We start from the raw sequence: 19113 nt of genomic DNA on the forward strand, positions 1-19113 counted from the left end.
TGTGCATCTCTCTGTCATAGACTAGGTCAGTGCACTGTCTAGATGCTTACACAGGGCAAAATTTTAAAGTGAGCTCTGCATGAGGAGTGTTTTCTGACTTTTAAAGAGAGAGATGTAATAATTTGTTATTTATATTGCTTTGAAATACAGCATTTGCAGTGTGCTGGCTACATGGCACTGACATCTCCTTTCTTGGAGAACCTTTCTCTCCCCATCATCTCTTATTAAACATGCTGCCCTGCCAAAGTGCCTTTATGTCTCCAGAGAGACTCAGCAAATAGAAGAAAAGGTATTTTGTTCTTTTAAAGTAGAATTGGTCTCCTGTGCCTTGTGGAGTAGCTAAGAGTGAGCAGTTCTGAGTAGGTATTTTTGGGTTGGAGTCTCTGTGTACAGTGAAAAACGCTTTATTACTTATGCAAAGATAAGCATAATATCCAGCAAGATTGCCTAATATGCTCGTGGATTGTCTTCTTTCTGTGCTTTTGATTTGTGTGGTATGTACAGCGAGGTTTGACATTTGCAAAATGAGGATATTTTAACCAGTGCTGCACAAATACTGGTCCTATGTGGTTTGTAACCTGTGCATTCCTGGACAGAGCTGTGGGGTGGGTTTTTTTTTTGGTTTTTTTCGAGGACTTTATGTAAGACATGGAAAAATTAAACCTTAAAAGGAAACAACCAGGGTGGATAGTCATAAAATGCTGTTTTTTCTCAAAGTTCAACTTTATATATAGACACCTTGATGAAACCCATACTGTCTGTGATGGAAAGATGATGACTGTGATGTGGTGTGACAGTGGGGGAGCAAACTGGGGTGGCTGCAATAATCCCTGGTTTGGGTGCCTCAGAGATGCAGATGCTCTGAACTCAGTGGTAGTGTTCCCATCTCCCTTGATGCAGCTTGGGACCAAAAGGGTTTTCCTAAGTTGCCTCTTGCTCTGAAAGTTTTTCTGTTCTTGTAAGCTCCCTTTGAAGTACACTCAGGAGCTGCAGTTAATAAGAAATTTCCTCTGCTTTACAAAGATCAGACTCTGCCTTCCCCCTTCTCATCATCCAAAATGATTAGCAGTTCCTGTGAATCCAAGCCTATGGATTTTATGAAGACCCCTGACAGCCAGGGGTGATTGTGTTCTCCCTGAGTGTTTCCTAAGCAGGAGGAAATCAATGCATGAAGGGGCACTGTGCCTGACATCTATTAATTACACTGTCCCCTTACATCTAACACACTGGAAGAGGGTTTGAAAATCAGCCCCCTATGCCCTGGCTAATTGATAGAGAAACAAATTGATACAAATGAATTGAACTGGTTCCTTAAAAAAAAAAAAGAAGGAAAAAAAAGAGAACATTTATTGGGTAGGTGGTATTGGAAGGAGCAGTTGCAAACTCAAGTACAACATACAGCAGTGTGAGATATTTGGTTGCAGTAGCCCCCCTGAATGGTCCCAGCAACCCCACACAGCCCCACACTAAATGCTTGTGGATAAAACACTTCTGCTGTTGATGCTGCATCAAATGGAGGCACTGTGCTACATGCCTGGGGCAGTGGGCAGGGGGATAATTACTGTGTCCTTCCCTTAGATGAGCTGATTTTGAAGCTTTACCATCCTGACTTTTGCAGCACATGTTCAGCTGAATATGACATCAGTGTTAAGAGCTGTGGCACTTGTGGTTACGGCCTTGGGATTCCTTATATTTACTTTCTAGGGAACTAAAATTCAAAGCAGCTTTTATGGCTGTCATGACAATATCATCAGTTTCAAAAGAGGTGGCTCAATGTGCATTGACCTTTAACTAATAGGCCATATCCTATTTTATGTGTGTTTCCAATTAGGAGAAGTATGCTACAAATTTTTGAAAGAAATTGTTAAAAGAGAAAAATTACTTAACTGCAAGACTTCTGCTTTTTTCCCAACATAAAAATAGTGAGTTCTTGTCTTAGTGCAGGAGGTTTTATACGACTACTATTATAAGCTGGAAATCAAGACTTAATAATAGCACATACCATCTGCCACCAGTGGTGCAAGAACAAGAATGAACCCTTGACTGCTGCAAGCACTTTTAATTTGCAGCTTGGAGTGAGGTCGCAGGGCTTCACATCCGTCCGTGGAGGAGAGGATGGGATTCTTGGTTACCACTGCTGATTCTCTTCCTGAGCTGCTGGGATTTTAACACTGCAAATTGGAAGTGCAACGTCTTGTTCTTGCTTAGTGTGGTGGTGTGCCTTCAGAGTAAAATAAAGGATGGTGCTGACTATGTCAGCCTTGACCCAGCTCTTTCTGAAGCCAGCCAGTTGTTACCAGTAGAGCAGCTCTGTGGGAAGCCTGAGATGAGTTTTTTTCACATGTTTTGATGGTGGTGGGAGGTGATGGGCAAATCTGGCTGAGATGAAGTTGGGTCTCTCCCTGTGCTGCTTCTTAAAGGCCACATCCCTCCTCCTTATTTCCCTGGATGTACATTGCAAAATAATTTAATATCTTTGTTCCTAAAACTTGGGCTCATTTTCATGAGCCATGGTGGATCTTTTGCTACCTTAGAAAAAGCAGAGCACATTTTTCCACTTTTTAAAATGTACTTTGCCAAATAGGTATTTTTGTCAAATTGCAGTTTCCTCCAAAACATAATTCTTTATATAGAAAATGGGATTCCACCTCTCCTAGACCTTTGCTAACAGCTGTTCTGCTAGCTAAATGTCACTGAATTAAAAAGAAACAAAAATAAGAATATGATGGCTTTGGATAGATTTTAGTTGACTGTTTCGGTCCTAGGTAGAAGTAATCCTTCTCTCTTCTGGATATGGGGATACTCTAGGGATTACTTCCCCACTATTTTACCCTGCAGAGCACTGGTAGTGCAGCATTTCTGGAAGGCTGGGATGTGTGTATACCATGTACATGGCTTTTGCCAGCCCAGAGAAGTGCTGGGACAGCCCTGTGACACTTGAGAACTGAGTGTGCTGCTGATTTTGGCAACTCAGCCTTTAGAGCTGACCTATAACAAAGTTGATGCAATGGGATAGTTTCAGGTTGGGGTGTGTAGGAAAAGGAGACCCGTGCCAGCCTTTTGAAGGTTGCTTTGATTTGTTGCTGGGCACAGTGAGGACTCCTAGGGTATTATCTGAGGATTAAGTGCAACATTAAACATTGGAGCTAGCTTGTCAAAGAAAGGGCAGGTTATCAAAATATGATTTATAACCAACAGTTTACTACTAGCTGCAGTAATTAATATGGAACATGATGGGGCCCATCATTAATGTGCTTTGTTTTCTCAGCTTGCATGACTGCTGCTGGCAAGGCCGGCTTCTGAGGCTAATGAGGGACAGGGAAGAAAGAAATCTGTGCTGCTGTTAGCTGATGGTAATATCTCTCCAGGTCACACACTGTGCTGTGCATTGCATCTGATCACAAATCTCAGCCAGACATACCTGTCCAATAAAGGCTGCTTTCCCAAATTCTTGCTTAGAGAGACAAGAATTACTCTTTGTGCCAAGGTCACTCAGAGCCAGTGACAAACTCTGTTAGTGTTCCATAGGGAGTGCATGAACTGGTCTGCAGGATAAGGAGAAATCTTTGTCAGTGGTCCAAATCCTACTCAGGTTCTTGATGAAGGAAGGCAGTTAATCTCCAGTGGTGGTGATTCGTGAACTTGTCCGAGGAGGAGAAAAACAGAAGAGGCTTTTCCAACATTTTCTCATGGCCAAGTGCCCAGATGAGGGCAATGACTGGTGCTGTTCTGCTGATGGGAATCTGTTGGCGAGGAGCTTGTGGTTGGTTTGAGATGGGTCCCACTTCCTGATAGCCCATCTCGAGCTGCCTGAGAGCCGTGTGACTTCAGCAGAAGTTTTATTATCACGCTAGTTTCCAGAGAGATGTTTGGAGCCATTCCCAGCACTGGGTTTGGCTGCAGCAGCAGCTTGAGCTCCTTTCTGGTGTTTTGGTGAAGGGTAGGGCAGTGATGGCTTTCCTAAGGTGTGTCAGGAGTTCATGTTAAAATAAATAAAGCTGTTCCTGTGGTCTGTTTGCTGTATCAAGTCTGGGTTTACCTGTACTCCAAAACCACATCTCACAATGTCATCCAAATTTGAGAAATACCTGAGGCTGGAGGGCTGCAGGATGCAGTCAGGTTTCCTGCATGAAGGTAGAGCAGTGAGGAAACCAAGTGCCTTTGAAATTTGGCATGCTTGAGCTCCATTGCCCAATTGTGACCATGATTTAGAATGTTTTTGGCTTACTCACCCTTACTTTAAACATTTTGGTTGAACAGCACTCTGACCTGCAGCTGCCCACAGTGGCAACACCAAGCTTGGGGCAATTTTACAGCAGAGTGTATTGTACCTAGTTTTATTGAGCATTGCCCAAATAGTTAAGACAGATGTCCTAAAGAGTCTTGTGATAGTCCAGATTTAGCTGCTGGTATTTCCCAAGAGCATCAGGGCTGTCTGCAGAGAGACTTAAGGGTTTCAGCAGTTCTGCTTCAGCTAGAACCAGGTAAGCAGTAGTCTCATGGTCCTTTCTGCTCATCTCTTCCAAAGATGTCTTTTTTGTCATATTTGGCGATCTAATCAGGTAGATTTATTTCATGTTAAGATAGCATGAGAAATAGTACATTTGCCAGTTTCGTTTCCATGGCCTTGGTTAAAATGGTTTTTGCTGTGTGCGTTTAGTCATCCCTGTTGCCGACAGTAAAGAGTTGGAGGGATGTGTCTTGTGGGGGATTATATACACCCGTCATGTCCTTTTTTATAGATCTCAGCATTTGACCTCCTTACTTATCCCATAAAGGAGTCTCTTGAAAATTGACTAATCCCACTGGGATTTATACAGTCTGGCTCAAAGCCAAGTCCTCCCTGGGTGGGTGCAAGATGCATCAAGGAATTTGAATATTTGTGTCCTGTCTTGCTTGAATTAATCTAAGTCAAGGCAGCTGGGTGACTGGGTAGTGCACTGTAATGACATCATTATTAAATTAATGCCAGATAGGGCATGATGATTTTATGGTCATTAACAATATTTGTATGCAAACTACGAGGCTGGCCCAGAGAGATGCAGAATAGGGCATCACTGAGAAGTGGAGACTCTTCAGTGTGTGATTTAGTAGGTTCACACTACAGAGCCAACCAGATGACTCAACAAACATTGCTGCTGCTGGTTTACTTTGCTTCTTCAGAAATGTTTAGTATTCTGGTTGGTTTTAGATTTTTGTTGTTGAATTGATGTTTGTGGTGTAGCAGCAGGAGAATTTTCTCTTTAGGACCTTCAGTATATTTACAAAGATGCATTTCTTTCAGAGCCACAGGGAGAGCACAGTCAAAGATTGTGGAGTAGAGAAACATGGCCAGAAACAACTATCTGGAAATCAACATTTCTGACTAAAATATCAGTGCTCTTGTCTGTTGTGGAGAGAGCCAAAATGCAATAAATGGCTTAGTTTGGTTTGATGCTAGAGACAGTAGATTACCCATCCCCAGTAATTGCAGTGTCCTTCCCATTTGGAGGGTTCTTCAGAAATTTTTGCTAGAATTAGATTCGTGCTTTGCAGAGGTAGGGACAAATTTTAAATATTTTGAAATCTTTTGAAAATAGTAGCAATCTAATCACTACAAATAACACAATAGTGATGTATAGATAGTGGTTCAAGTGTTGCTTAATAATCTTTACCCACTGCATCTGGTGGCTGGGCCTGTCAGCACGACCTGCAATGGAATTCTAGTTGTTTTTCCAAACATAAATATAGTCCTTTTCTCCAAAGTAAGGTTTGTGTTTGCTGCCTCATGTATCTGTATAGACAGACACATGCACAGGTAGACTTGGCAGCAATAGTGATGTCTTGGGTGGTTTCATGCTGTATTAACGAAGAGTGTGTTGTCGGTAAGTTTTCCAGTATTTGTTAAAGGTTTGCACGGGTAATAAAATCTTGTTGGGAAAATTGATCTAATTTTGAGATTGAGAGGTGTGAGAATAAAAGATCCTTTACTGTAAATTGTAGGTAGGTAACAACAGAAACTTGAATATTAGAAGAAACTAAGTATCGCACAAACCACACACTTTCACATCACTAAAACAAGAGCTGTGCTCACACAGAAACATGAACCTCTTTGCAAACCGCAGAAAGTAAAAGGGAGCTCTCCTGTTTCATTATTGATCTAATTGCTCTTTTCTTGATATGAGAAACGATATGAAATGCTCTTGAATATTCCAGTACACACAGAAACAGACCATTACTTTTGGAAACTTTTAAAGGCATAGCACATAGTGGTAAATAGCAAGGTCATTTATTTCTGAGAGTCGCAACTGCCTACCTAATGTCACATAATTGTTCTACTGGAACTGAATATGTTATAGCTTTGATGAGAACTTTCCATCCAGGAGTGATATTAAATGCAGGGAGCCCAGCCCATATTTTCGTGTGATTAAATCAGTTTTGGAAGATCTGTTAGTGCAATTCTTTTAAGTAAGTCCTGTTTTAAGGAAAGGTCCTCCTTTTGCAGTACCTCAGTGTTGGAGTGCTTTAAAGCTCCCTTCTCACCCAAACTGCTCTGCTTCGTATTGTTGCCTTTATCTATCATCTCTTTCCTTTGGTTTACAATCCCATTTAAGACCAAGTTTCCTGATTAACCTGAAAGTTTGGGCCTGCGGGACTTGTTCAAAATGTGTGTGGTTAAAACCTCGCCGTGTTTGCGTGTGAGAGCAAACATGCATAGGAATAAGGTTCCTGGATTGATCCAGCAAAATCTGGATGTGTTTCAAAGCTGTGAGAGTCTGACAGAGAGCCGTGCTTTTCTGGGGGGAGCTGTGAAGGTGAGCGTCAGCCTGTGCTCACCTCCGTGTTTTACAACACTCCTCCATTTATGATCTCCACCAGCTCTGCTGCTCCGCCTGCTCCTGCCAGCAGTCTCACCTCCTACTCTCCTGCCAGGCTGAGCAGATTCTGGAGGCTGCTGGCTGCAGGCAGTGCCAGCTCCCCGACAGAGCCCTTCTCAAGGCTGTAGCAGAGCTGACACAAGGGGATCCTTGGTTCTCCTGGGGTTTTGGAAGTGGCTTTCTCCAGTGGCACTGGACACCTTTTCTTTCCCTTGTTTCAGTAACTTCTCTCTCACTCAGTTTCTACAACTTAGAAGCACCTGTATCACCAAATTTGGGATTCTCATAGAATGGTTTGGGTTTGAAGGAACCTCAGAGATCATCTTCCAGCCCTTCCCAGGGCAGGGCCACTTTCCTCTAGACCAGATTGTTCAAAGCCCCATCCAACCTGGACCCTCAACTAGAACTTCTCAGTGGCCTTCTTTTTTATAGTGGGTAGTTCATCTGAAGTACCCAGTGGTGAGAAAGAAGCACAATACAACCTTTAACAGAAGGTTTTTGAAGCAGTTTAATTCATTTTGAGAACTACTTTTCACTTCCTGAAATCTCCAGCATTTCAAGATGGTCTCGAGATTTGCAGAAAAGATCACTTCCAGCAGTAGCTAATAATAAAAGGTGGAGAGGAAGAGTGACTTCTCTTAATAGCTTGTTCTTAAGACATCTCAATGACTTGTTTGATGAATCTGTGATGTATTTTTTTTACCTGAATCTCCTGGCAATTCCCTTTACCTGTATGGCATGTTTATTGAGTTGTAGATTTTTTTTTCCCCTCCCCAACAAAACTGAAATTAATTAGGTCTGCTTAAATCAAGATGAGGACAAGTCTCCCAGCTGGCAAGCATATGATTGAATGGTTGGAGAGATGTCACTGCTACAGAGAAAAATGGCTTGGTAGTAGTTTTTCAAATTGCTGTTCAAATGCATGTTCATTTTAAAGGCATTTTCCCTTGAGTTGTCGCACAGTCCCAAGGTACTGAAGACAAACTCAAACAAGCCTATCCAAAAGTCAGCCTCTCAGAAATCTTAGGAGCTATCTGGCTTTGGGTCTCTGCTCCTGAGCCAGTAGAAGAGGAAGCTGGCTTTTGGTTTAGGTAGATCTGGCCAAAACCAGATTTGTTTGCATTGGTGCACCAAGTTTTGTTTTGTTTTCTTTCTGGAATAGTGACTGTATATATAATGTAATGTGGGAAAAGATTAAGTAAATGCCTTTCAGAAAAGCTTTAACAGACATTTGGCAGAAAAGTAAGAAAAAGATTATTTTTTTCATTGTTTCCTCAGAGCTCAGCAAACCATTCTTTTGAGTCAAGGTGAATAGGTGGTGTATTTGCAGGACTAAATAGCTGTTTCTAAGATGCAGATAAATAGCCTGCAAGCTTCCAGATGCTGCCAGGAGGAGAAGTAAACATTTAGCGTTGGAAATGTGCAGATCACTTGCTCAGATCCCCTGCCCTTGAAGGACTTCTGTTCTTGTTTATTGATGTTTCAGTAGCAGGAGAAAGGCCTCAGTTTGGAGCGGGTCTCTGCTGGCCAGCTCTGTGACAGCAGCCCATGCCTGCCAGTGAGGTGAGCCACAGTCCCAGCAGGTGGATGGGAAGAGCCAAAGGGCAAAGGAGAGAGGGTGAAAATGAAGTTTCTGTCAGTGTTTCAGTACAGCTGAAGCACAAGACTGACATTCGTGAACAGTGGTGAATGGTAATGCTGTGCTTGCTTCCAGCCTGTTCCTAAGAGTGTTGAATATTTCTGTGCCTGCTGGAGAGGAGCTGGGGAGAGGAGAAGGGTTTTAGCTGTAGCTTCATTTGGGCTGAACCAGGGCGAGAAAATTCTGACCCTTCAGCTCTGTGGGATGATAAGAAATTTATTTGTAATCCCCAGGCTGGTTCAGAAATTTTAATCGTCTACCTAGCTGCTGTTTTCTTGCTTTTGAGTTAGAAGTTGGAAAATACCAGCATACATGAGTTGGATTTCCATCTTTATACATCCAGTCACTTCAATTTTAATTACAACATCTTGTGCATGTTTAGGTTCTTGCCCCACCTGGCACATTGAATTGTAAAAATCGAAATTAAACCAAACTTCCACTTTCCAGAGGAGTGGTGCAGTTCCCACTGAAGACGATGCTGTCCTGAACTCTCTCACAGTTTCTGCTTGATGACATTCTTCCCTCTGTCATGAATTAAAACACAGGGCTGAGTACCCATCCAGAGACAGCCATGTTTCAGCAGCAGATGAAATTATTCCTGGCTCTATGAGTTGGTAAAAACACTTTGGGATCTTCTAGAGTGGAAAGTGTTGTTGTTTGTTTGTCTGAGGCAGTATTTTAACCATGTTTTATTTCAATTGCTCCTGTTATATGTGTAGATTTTCATTATATCTTCAGATAAGGCTCATATGAAATGAGCTTCTGTTTTGTTTTCTCACCAGAGGAGTGATTCATATTCAAATAGAAATGTTGTATTGCTCTAAGCCAACCTTCTCCCCATGCACTAATGGGAGGAGAGGGAGAAACATGCATGGACCAAGCAGGATTATTTTTCTCCTACTGCATTTAGAAACTTTCCAAATGGTTTTCAGGAGGACACGTGAACTTGCCCCGCATGGGAGAATCCTGGTCTTGCATGTTTTAAGAATATCAGATGAGCTTGAATCTCCTCAGTTGTCTCTTTAGGCTGCAGACCCGCATGCTACTAGCATTGTTCTCCAGAAGAAACAAAAAAGATAATTTATGATCCCTTTTGAGGTGGTTTTTTTTTTTGGTGGTCCTGTATTTTCTCTTTATTTGTAACACTAGTTTTAAGAAAGTCACTGGCACTAGTCTTAGGGCAGTGACTCCACAGGCACCTTCTGCAGCATGGCCAAAGCCATCAGCTCTTGGGCTCTGCTCCTGCCTGATGCTTTCTCCAAGGGAGCTCGTTGCCATCTACAGGAGAGGAAAACTGCACAGTGTAGCAGATGTTTCTGTTCTGGTTAGTACTGGATAGCCCCATGCAAACTTCCTCGAGAAGGTTTATCACAGGTACTCAAGAATGGAGAGAAGTGCTGAGATTCCAGATGGGGTCTTGTGTGTACTTAGGATTGTGTTGCTCTGTCACCTGTAGCTCAAAGTGAATGTAATTTTAGATCTTGTGAAGCCTGGTGCCTGTCTAGTAATCACCCAGACTGAGATAATAGTGTATTTAATGGGAATCAATAAAATATAGGTGTATATTCTCACTTTAGTTAAAATGACCTAGCTGAGCCTACTCAAGAGAATATTTGCTGTGTTTTAAACTTAAAACACAGCTCAGTCTATCTTTTTTCTTGGTCCTTCCAAGCTGGGCTTGGGCAGGTGAAATGATCCTTCCCCATCATTCACCCTTTTCATTTTCACAGAGTTTGTGAAGCTGTCTGAACATTCCCAAGGTGCTCTCAGGTTTTAGATAGATAAGGAGACTGACACTTTTTTAAAGTAGCACCAGAGGAGCTGCTGAGCCTTGGAGGATCTGCTGCCTTGAATGGAATACTGGTGACCATGTCCTCTGTGCAGCTGTGGCAGTTACACCAGAGGCTGAGGGCATTGCGAGGGTTGAAAATGTTCTGCACTTTTGTTGGCATAAAAGAAGAATTTATGAGGAAGTTTTTCCAAGGAGGAAAAAAGAGAAGAGGCTGTGACAGATCTTCATAGCTGATGGTAGGTTCATTCACCACAGGAGAGCTGGTGAGACAAATGTGACACCTTGGTTACACGTCACCTACATACTTTCTGACTTAAGAGCGTTTGAGCTGGAGTCACTTGCAATTAGCATGGGCTTGGCAGAAACTGGCACTGCTGCTGTTTGTGCAGAAACTGCTAGCACAGTCCAGTTGTGCCAGGGGGAAAACTGCTGTTAGCAGTTTAGCACAGGGGTAGTCTTGAGGTGGTGTCTGTGCTGTGGCTGCTCTTAGAGCAGCTGAGAGCCTTGATGGCACAGCAGCAACTTTACAACCAGCAGCACAGCTGTCTGTCACCTCTACCCAGTCTGTCATGCAAACATGTTCTTTAACCTATTTGTCATCATAGCCACACGTTTTTAGGCAGCTATTGGTGTCTAGGAGCTTTTAACTGCGTTGCTTGTGATGACCTAGGCTTGCACATGGTCCAGGGAGATGTGGCCATGGCTCTGCTCTTCACAGTCTGCTTTGAGGCAGCTTCCTCAGCTGGCTGTGGTCAGGCTGAGGCAGAGTGCAACCTGTTGTAGGCTCAAATGACCCAGCTGGGAGCAATTGCCCAATTGACACAATAAATTATATCTAAGTCTGTTAAATTGAGTAAATAATGAGGACCACAGGGCACCTGCTGATCCCCATAACCTGTTTTGCTGGAGGTTGGGCAAAGTGTCTCCTGCCTGCCTGATGGAGCCTTGGAGCTTGTGAATGGGTGGCGTGGGAACCGGGGACAACTGAGGATTCGTACAGGGATGCAGAGTTTCTCCTTGGGGCAGAACAAGAAATGTATGATTCTTGGCCCTAGAATGAAGAAAGCAAGACGCTGTGGACTTGTTGCAACCTGTGCAGTCTGTGAATGTTTTCTTCTTGTCAGATGCTGCTGTCACATAAGTTATTTTCTTGCCAAAGGGCAGGGAATGAGCTAGCGAAGTGGGAGAGAGGGCTGTGTGTTATAGAAATCAGTGCATCAAATGTGCAATTCTTTACTTTCTGCTTTTGCAGTGTTTATTTACCTATAGGATTTGGAGGGGCAGAAGGAATGGAGGTGTAGGACGTTCATCTGTCTCATCCAGGAGAAGGCGTGTGTTCAGATGAGAAAGCATTATGCATACAATGCCTGAAAATAGCACACTCCACATCTTAGTAATTTATTGAATATATCTGGATAAGAAACAGTCTGATTGATGTATTGAGCTTATTGTAGTGTGTCTGCTGTGACTCATCAGGAAATTGCAAGTCTTGGGACAAAACTCACCCCCCTTTTTGGGAGAGACAGGAATTAGTCTTAGATGGGAGGTAATTAATTGTTCTGTGATTGCCGTAAATAGGTACTGAACAACAAGCTTGTACTGAAATATTTATATCCTAAGCCTTGTCTTGTGAGCCCAGCCATCCAGAGTCTCCATCAGACAGAGACAGTGAAAAAGAAAGTTCTTTGGAATGAGCAGCGCTTCCACCTACATGCGTTTAAGCGAGACTGGTTGGAGGTGAGCTGGTAGGCTGCATGCTGTAATAAGCCATTTACTAGGATAATGGCTGTAGGCTACAAATGCTGTTTCTACTTAGTCTGTCTATTCAATGCAAACATTAAAAAAGAAAAAGCTCTCTCCCTCAGTGAAGTCTATAATACTCTTAATCCCCAGTGTACTCCATGAATATTAACCCAGCCAATGTCATAACACTCTGTGGAGGCAGATGATGCATGTGCAGCCTTTTTCATCCACTGGAGAAACTGAGGCAGTGGGAAGGACTTTGGGCTTCTGGTTTTGGACTGGGGCAAAATCCTGGGCAACAGCTTGGCTTGATGGTGAGTAGGCACCTGCTGGCTAGCCCTTGGTGGGAGCATGGGAATTACAATTTTCAGGGTTTAATCCCATAAATTTAGGGTTTCATTTGCAGAGATTTGCTGCTTGCTGTTGCAGGCAGTGCTGCTTGTGGAGTCACCGAGGCTGCATTGGCACAGCTGGCAGAAGTGGATTGTGAGGGTAAGAGTATGAGCAGGAATATCTCTGTAATTTAGTGAGTAGCTATAGCCATTGTGTATCTGTCTGACTGCAGGATATTGCTGGGAATCCAGATGTTGAGAAAAGAAGCAAGAAAATTGAGATGATCAAATACCTGTTTAAAAAAACAGTGCCCAAGGAAAAGGAGCTTGATGGCTTTGTGTTTGTCTGCAGTGAAGTCATGGCAACAGAGAACTCATTTAGCAAAATTAACTGTTTCTCTATCTTACCAAAAAAAAAAAAAAAAATCAAATTAAAATGATGCTAGGGAACATCCTTTTATCTAAACCAAATGAGTACATTTGTGCCAAAGCAAAGGAGTCATCCTGGGGAGCTTGCTCCAGAGGGCACATATTTTATTGGTACAGAATGTAACAGTTGTCCCAAAGCCATAACTGTAAAAGCATGGTGCCTTAGGCGAGCACTTTCAGTAACAGGAAAACCAAACTCAGGTTCCTGCACCTGCATGGTGTTGAAATAGAAGCATAATCTTAAGCTTTTGGTTGTTTGGGATTTCAGCTCAGTTAAGATCTGGATGCAACTTTCAGGACTATAATCTCTTTAAAACTCCTTATGGGTAATGCTTAGTTTTGAAATTATCTGAGGACAAAATGCTAATGCTGCATTGGCTTGGGTGCACTCAAATACTTGTAAAAAACCAGTTGCCTCTAGGTCCCTTTGACTTACATTAGACCATAGGCTTCTTTGTGCCCAAGACTCGTTTTAATGTCCTAATTTAAGTACTATTTGAAATAATTCTCACACAAGCCCCAGATATTACTCCTCTGTGCTACTTCTGTTTTGACATTAACTGCCCATCTCCAGGCACAGACCACTCTGTGAAGCAGCACAAGAGGTGAACCACACAGTGACTGTATTGGTAGGCACAAAAGTTCATTTTACATCACTGAGAATCTCATATTTGGAATTCAGAAATTGTTCATCTTGCTAATGAGCAGGGGCAAGCTCCAGGGAAAATATCACGAACTCAGATGTGTTGCTTGAGGCGCCTGGAAAGTGGCGTTTCTCTTAAGCAGTGTTTTCCAACCAGATTTTACTTTATGGCTCTCTGGGAGATGGTTTTAGGCAACACCTTATGGTTTCCCTGAAAGTGTCTGACAGCAGAGAAGCAGAGTTTTTATCTACATGAAGGAGTGCAACAGTTTGGGGGAGATTTTAAGGATGATTCAACTTTGAGATGGCTTCTGTCAAAAATGTTGGGTAAGCTTCAGACTAATTAGAAACTTCCCCTTTCGTTGAAATCACAGAATCACAGAATATTTTGATTTGGAAGGGACCCATAAGGCTTACTGAGTTCAGATCTTAAGTAAGTGCTCACCAGGTGAATGTAAATTGTTTTCCATTGGTTCTCATACCTGGATGACACTGATGCCTTTCTCCTGCAGAGAAAGGTTAATGAGAGAAAAGTGAATACTGAATGTATGGAAGGAGTTCTGATCAATGAAAGAAAGCCACAATTGTTGTATATCTAGGTAGATAACTCAGATGTTATTTTGAAGTTGATCCATGTCAAAAGGCAGTGTTTAAGGGTTCATTTTGGGAAGCATCCCTTTCAGGAGGGACCTCATGTGAATGGTGGAGCTCTTCACACTGCTGGATCACACTTATCAGATGGGTTACACAGACTGGCTGGGGGTTATTGACACTTCCCAACTCCCTCTCAGGCTGGTGTATTTGCAGTAGTGGTCTGTTTCTTTCCACTTATTTTCTCATCCCCAAGCCTGGACATAGTCCTTGGTTTAGCTGTTAACAGTGTGGGAGCAGAAGCTCCAGGCTGAAGCAGCCTCCTGGCACAGCCGTTCCTGTGGGCTTGAGTGTTGCCATCAGGAGAGAAGAGTGCAACGGGGTGAGGGTGGGAGTGCAAAGCCCAGGGGGTTGCTGATCAGATGTTGTCAGAGGCTTTTAAGGAGTAGCAACTCACATATCAGGCTTTCTTTGGTGGGGGATGAAATTCCCCAAACCAGAGTGTTCACAAGTGAGGCAGCCCCAGCCCTATGGGTTGTCCCAACACGCTTGGGGAGGATAAGCACAGCGGAAAAGCCCAAGGAACTGCTGCCAAACGCCTGGGAAGATGCAGCCCACGGTGTCTGTTGTGTCTGAGATCTCTGTAAAGTCTCTCGCATCTTTCCTCAAGTTTAGTTTTCCAGTGGAGGCTGTTGCAGTAATGAGAATGTCTCCCATCTGCTCCTCACATGGCTTGGCACATTTAGCCAGAATATATATATTTTTATTATGGGGTTAGCCAGTGGTAACCATGACAATTAGACTTATCACGCAGCAGTTTTTTTCCCTCCTTGAGTCAGTTTGAAATGCTGACAATTAAATGGATACAGTACACTTTAGAGATCCATCAGTCTCTTTGTTGTCTTGACAACCAGAGTATATTTAGAAATGTAACAAGTACATGGAGTTCAATTGCACTTTTGCTAAAACATAGTTTTGTAGCTTGAGAATTTAATCTGTTGTTTGTAGATCCAGGTGCTTATTTGAGCTATGCCTGACTTTCTCTTTGGTCTCTCTGGGAAGCTCCAACATTGGCTGGTGGAAAGAAGGTCCTTGTCAAGCAAGGAGCAAACCTGCCCAGTGTGTGTGGCAGGGCTTGGGTGAGGGGCTGGCAGCCACTTCCTACTTGGGTACTGGATGTGCTGGGTATTCCTGTGTACTTGTAGCTATTGATTTGTAGTGCAGGAGGAGAGTGTGTGGCTGTTGTCCCAGATGTTTGTCTCTGCAGATCCAGCTCAGCACACAGGGCTGGGGAGCCATGAGCAGCGTGTCCAAACACCCTCTTCAAGATGAGCTGCCATCAGGGTTCAGTGGCACTTTGGTACAGGAGGACAGTGCCATGCTGCATGACAGTGGCAGACTGTGATGGCTCTCCTCCTGCCCCTGAGCTACCGGAGCTTTGGTTGCAACTCTTGGCCATGAAAACAATAGTAGGGATTGTTTCTCCATATAATTTCTTCTATTTTGTCTTTGATTTGATGGGGGCATGCTTCTTTGGTTTTAACAAAATACTACTATGAAATTTTTTTTGATTCCTTCCAGTTTGACTTGCAGAATTGAGTTCATGCTCTCCCTGCTGAGCTGGAATAGCAGTGTGTGGGCTAGCTGTCTGGAGCTATGGATTTTTAAGGCTGCATCCAGGACTGGAAGAGAAGGAGGGAATTACGATGGAGTGCACTTTGTGGAGCTCTAAATAAGCCTGTCTCCCAGCACGCCTGTGCACACACTGATGGTGGGTGTGTGTGGAGTGTCTGTGTTACTCCCTGCCCTTTCCCTTTTGAGCCAGGAGAGAGCTGTGGTCGGTGCAGACACCAGTGTGGGCGTGACAGCCATACCTGCAGGTGTGGTGACATGCCAGCCCAGAAGAGCAGCTGGGATGTGTGACCCCCATCTGCTGCCACCCAGCAGCTCAAAGGCTGTGAGAGAGGAGCTATCACTATAATGCCCTTTTCACACTCTTAGCATCTTCAGATCCAAGTCTGGACATGTGTGGATCAAAGTACTTCTCTGGCTTGAGTGATAAATGAATAAAATGAAACTCAGTTGAGGAAATAGCTCAAGTTCCCCGCTACCCCTCTACGTGGCTGACCCAGAGTTGTCCTGGTCAGGGCTGTCCCTTCAGAAGGGCTGAGGAGCTGCTAAAATGGATTTCTTTGTGGTGAGGTGTTGATGGCCTTTCATAATTGGTACATCCCATGACAGGGCCTGGGATGTTTCCATATTTTCTGCAAAATGTGAAGCAAGATGACTCCATTTCTCCCTGTCTTAGGCTGCTAATTGATTCTTGGCAATATAATTCGGTCAGGAGAAGTCAAAAAACCCAGGCAAAACAGAATTCTCCTTTATCAGCAAAGCTGTGACAAAGCAGCAATCTGAACAGGAGATGGGTTGCAGCAGATGGAGTGGCCTTTTGCTGGAGGGAACCAGTTCATTTGGTGAGATGGCTTAAAGAAGACAGTGGTGTGTCCATGGCAGGGATGTAGTGGTGTTCATCCCTGGGCAGAGATTTGTAAAACTGGTCAGGAGTGCTGCTCTGCTCCTGGGGAGCACAGCCAGCACAGGTTTGCCACTGGGATGGTTTATTACCAGGAGGTGGGGAAGGCTTCAAGGAGTGGAGTCCACCCTGAGGTCACCTATTAGGGACAGTGACAGCCAGCAAAATGTATCTGTATTTCCTTGGCACAACACTTGTCTATGCACTATACCCAAAATATTCATAAGACTCAGAAGGAGGACAGAATTGTGTGATTTTGCTTCCTTCTTTCTTGTGTTTCTTTTTCATTCATTACCTGTCAAATAGTGTAGCTGATTTCTCAGTGTATATGCACAGCTCAGCTTAGGTTTTGTATTTTCTTTCTTCTCTCCATTTCACCAATTTCCCAATGAAAATCCCAAACCATAGTTATATTTCCACTCCAACTCTGTGGACTTTTAACATGCTTTGTTCCAGTGTTTAATAGCTGCTGGGGTTTATTCTTAAAATATAACCACCAAAACCTAACAACCTAATGACTATTCAAGAGTGCTTTAAACAAGTTTTCCCAATCCATCTGACAAGGATAATGGTCTTCTATTAGAAGATACTTAGCTGGAGGTTGGATGAGCTGTAATGTTTATGGGTCTGCAGATCTGTAACCAGACAAACTCAGAATAACTCCTTGGATTTCAGTGGAGCTGTATTTGTTTATTACATCTGAGGCTTAGGCAGTACTTTAGATGCAAATTGCAACCTCTGTGAAGTTAAGTGAGGTTGTGATTTAATTTCTGGAAGCAGTAATGTCCACAGAGAAGCGAAGAGCTGGGACCCACACAGCCTGAAGTCTGTATAACTTTGGGTTGCTCCCTTTCACTTACTGTCAAGATCAGATTCCCTTGGTTGGGGCTGCTAATTAAAATGCAGCTTCTCTTAAGCATCTCCTAAAGGCAGGCAAGAGAGAGTAGAAGTGCAGCCTAAGCAGATTATGCATCTCTCTTCACATTTTGCAGAAAATGCCAGTGCTTGGGTGGTTCTGTCTGACTTGTGGTTGGGCTGTTGACCTGGAGCTTGTGCTCTCAGCTCCAAAAACGCAAAGGCTCTACGCCGAGTTATCTGGCTCTGATGTACAGAGAGCTGGGATCTCCTTTCCCCCAACTTTCCTGGGTCCATGCAGCAGTCAGGAGACGTGGACCACTGCTCATCACCCCCACTGTGTGTGGCATAAGTGATTCACCATGCATTCATTTCTGGTCTCTTAAGGGGCATCAGTTTAAAGCAGGCTTGAGACATAGGTTAGTGTTAGCTATTTGAAGTCTGAAGTCTGAAAGCAACATCAAACAGGGAGCAGAAAATGTATCATGCACAGAAAAATCTCTGGGATTTGCTTCTCCCTTTAAAAAATAATGGTAATAAATTCCAAACTGTTTGCATATGCTGTCTCCTCTGTGGTCAGGACACCTGTCTGCTTCTTTGCTGATACTTGATACAGGCTTACAGTGCTTGCAAAAATGTTAACGTGAATTTTTTGTCATGGCAAATATGAAAAGAATATCCAGTGTCTGTGTGGGCAGGTTCTCAGCAAATTTTTTCTCCACTTTTTGCACTTCGGTGTGGATCTGAAGCAACTGCTGAAATTCTGCTGCCCTTCCTTCACCACAGACCAGGAGGGCAAAGCTGCTGCCCTGGCAGTCCTGGTTCTTCTGAGCAAGGCAGCTGATGGTGGGGCTAATGAGTTGTAGCCTGGCTTCATTAAAAAAATATGTGCAACTGGCTGGAAGCATCTCTCCTTCTCTTTAATGACTTTTGATCCTTGGCTCATCTCAGGAAAATAGGGGTGAGGATGCAGTTAGGAGGAGCTGGGGGTCACCTGGTGACACCAGGAGCATGGTGAGCTGGGACACCAGGGTTATGTTGAGGTGGACCTTTTGCTAGTCATCACTAATACTTTTTAAACTTGCTCATTTCTTCTCCAGGACTGAGATTAAAGGAAATAGAAAACATCAGAGTAAGCTCAGATATCAATAAGCTGGAAGTATTAAAGACTGCTGGTTGAAAAAAGCTTGTGGTAACCTGAAAAAACTGTGTTTTCTCTTTAATTGGGTGTCTTTGGAGGCACCCAGAAAGGAAACCAGGGCCGAAGGTGGAGGTAGGTTTTGGGCTGTCCCACCCTGACTCTGTTTTCACACTGGCTGTGTGTTTAATGCATCCCATCTCTGCTTTGGTGCTCCTTGATGCTCGCATGGCAAAGCCAGTGCTGTGGGAGTGACTCATGCCTGGCCTTGAGCGGTGGCTGGGGCTTGGGAAGAAGAGGCCCTTTAAGCATGAGAGGCAGAAGGGCGTCTGGTCAGGCTTTCAAAGAGACTTTGTTACCTGCAGCCCTTGCGTCAGTGCCTTTCACCAGCTCTGCAGTGATTTAAAACAAGTAGCTTCTCTTCCAAATAAACCTCAGCTACCCCAACACTTGCTCAGATGTAAAGTGTGCTGCCAAGGAGTGAAAAACCCCTGTATGGGTCAGAACAAGGACAGACTGACACTTGACTTGTGTCAAAGGGGAGGAAAAAAGGCTGTGGTC

General features: G+C 43.6%; 1 protein-coding gene across 6 annotated transcripts in view; it reads left to right on the forward strand.

Moving 5' to 3' along the window:
• LPP (LIM domain containing preferred translocation partner in lipoma) overlaps positions 1-19113 on the forward strand; it is a 333154-nt gene that overhangs the window by 73918 nt on the left and 240123 nt on the right. The window lies entirely within an intron of this gene.

Source organism: Serinus canaria, chromosome 9 (assembly GCF_022539315.1).
Source record: "Serinus canaria isolate serCan28SL12 chromosome 9, serCan2020, whole genome shotgun sequence".
NCBI lineage: Eukaryota > Metazoa > Chordata > Aves > Passeriformes > Fringillidae > Serinus > Serinus canaria.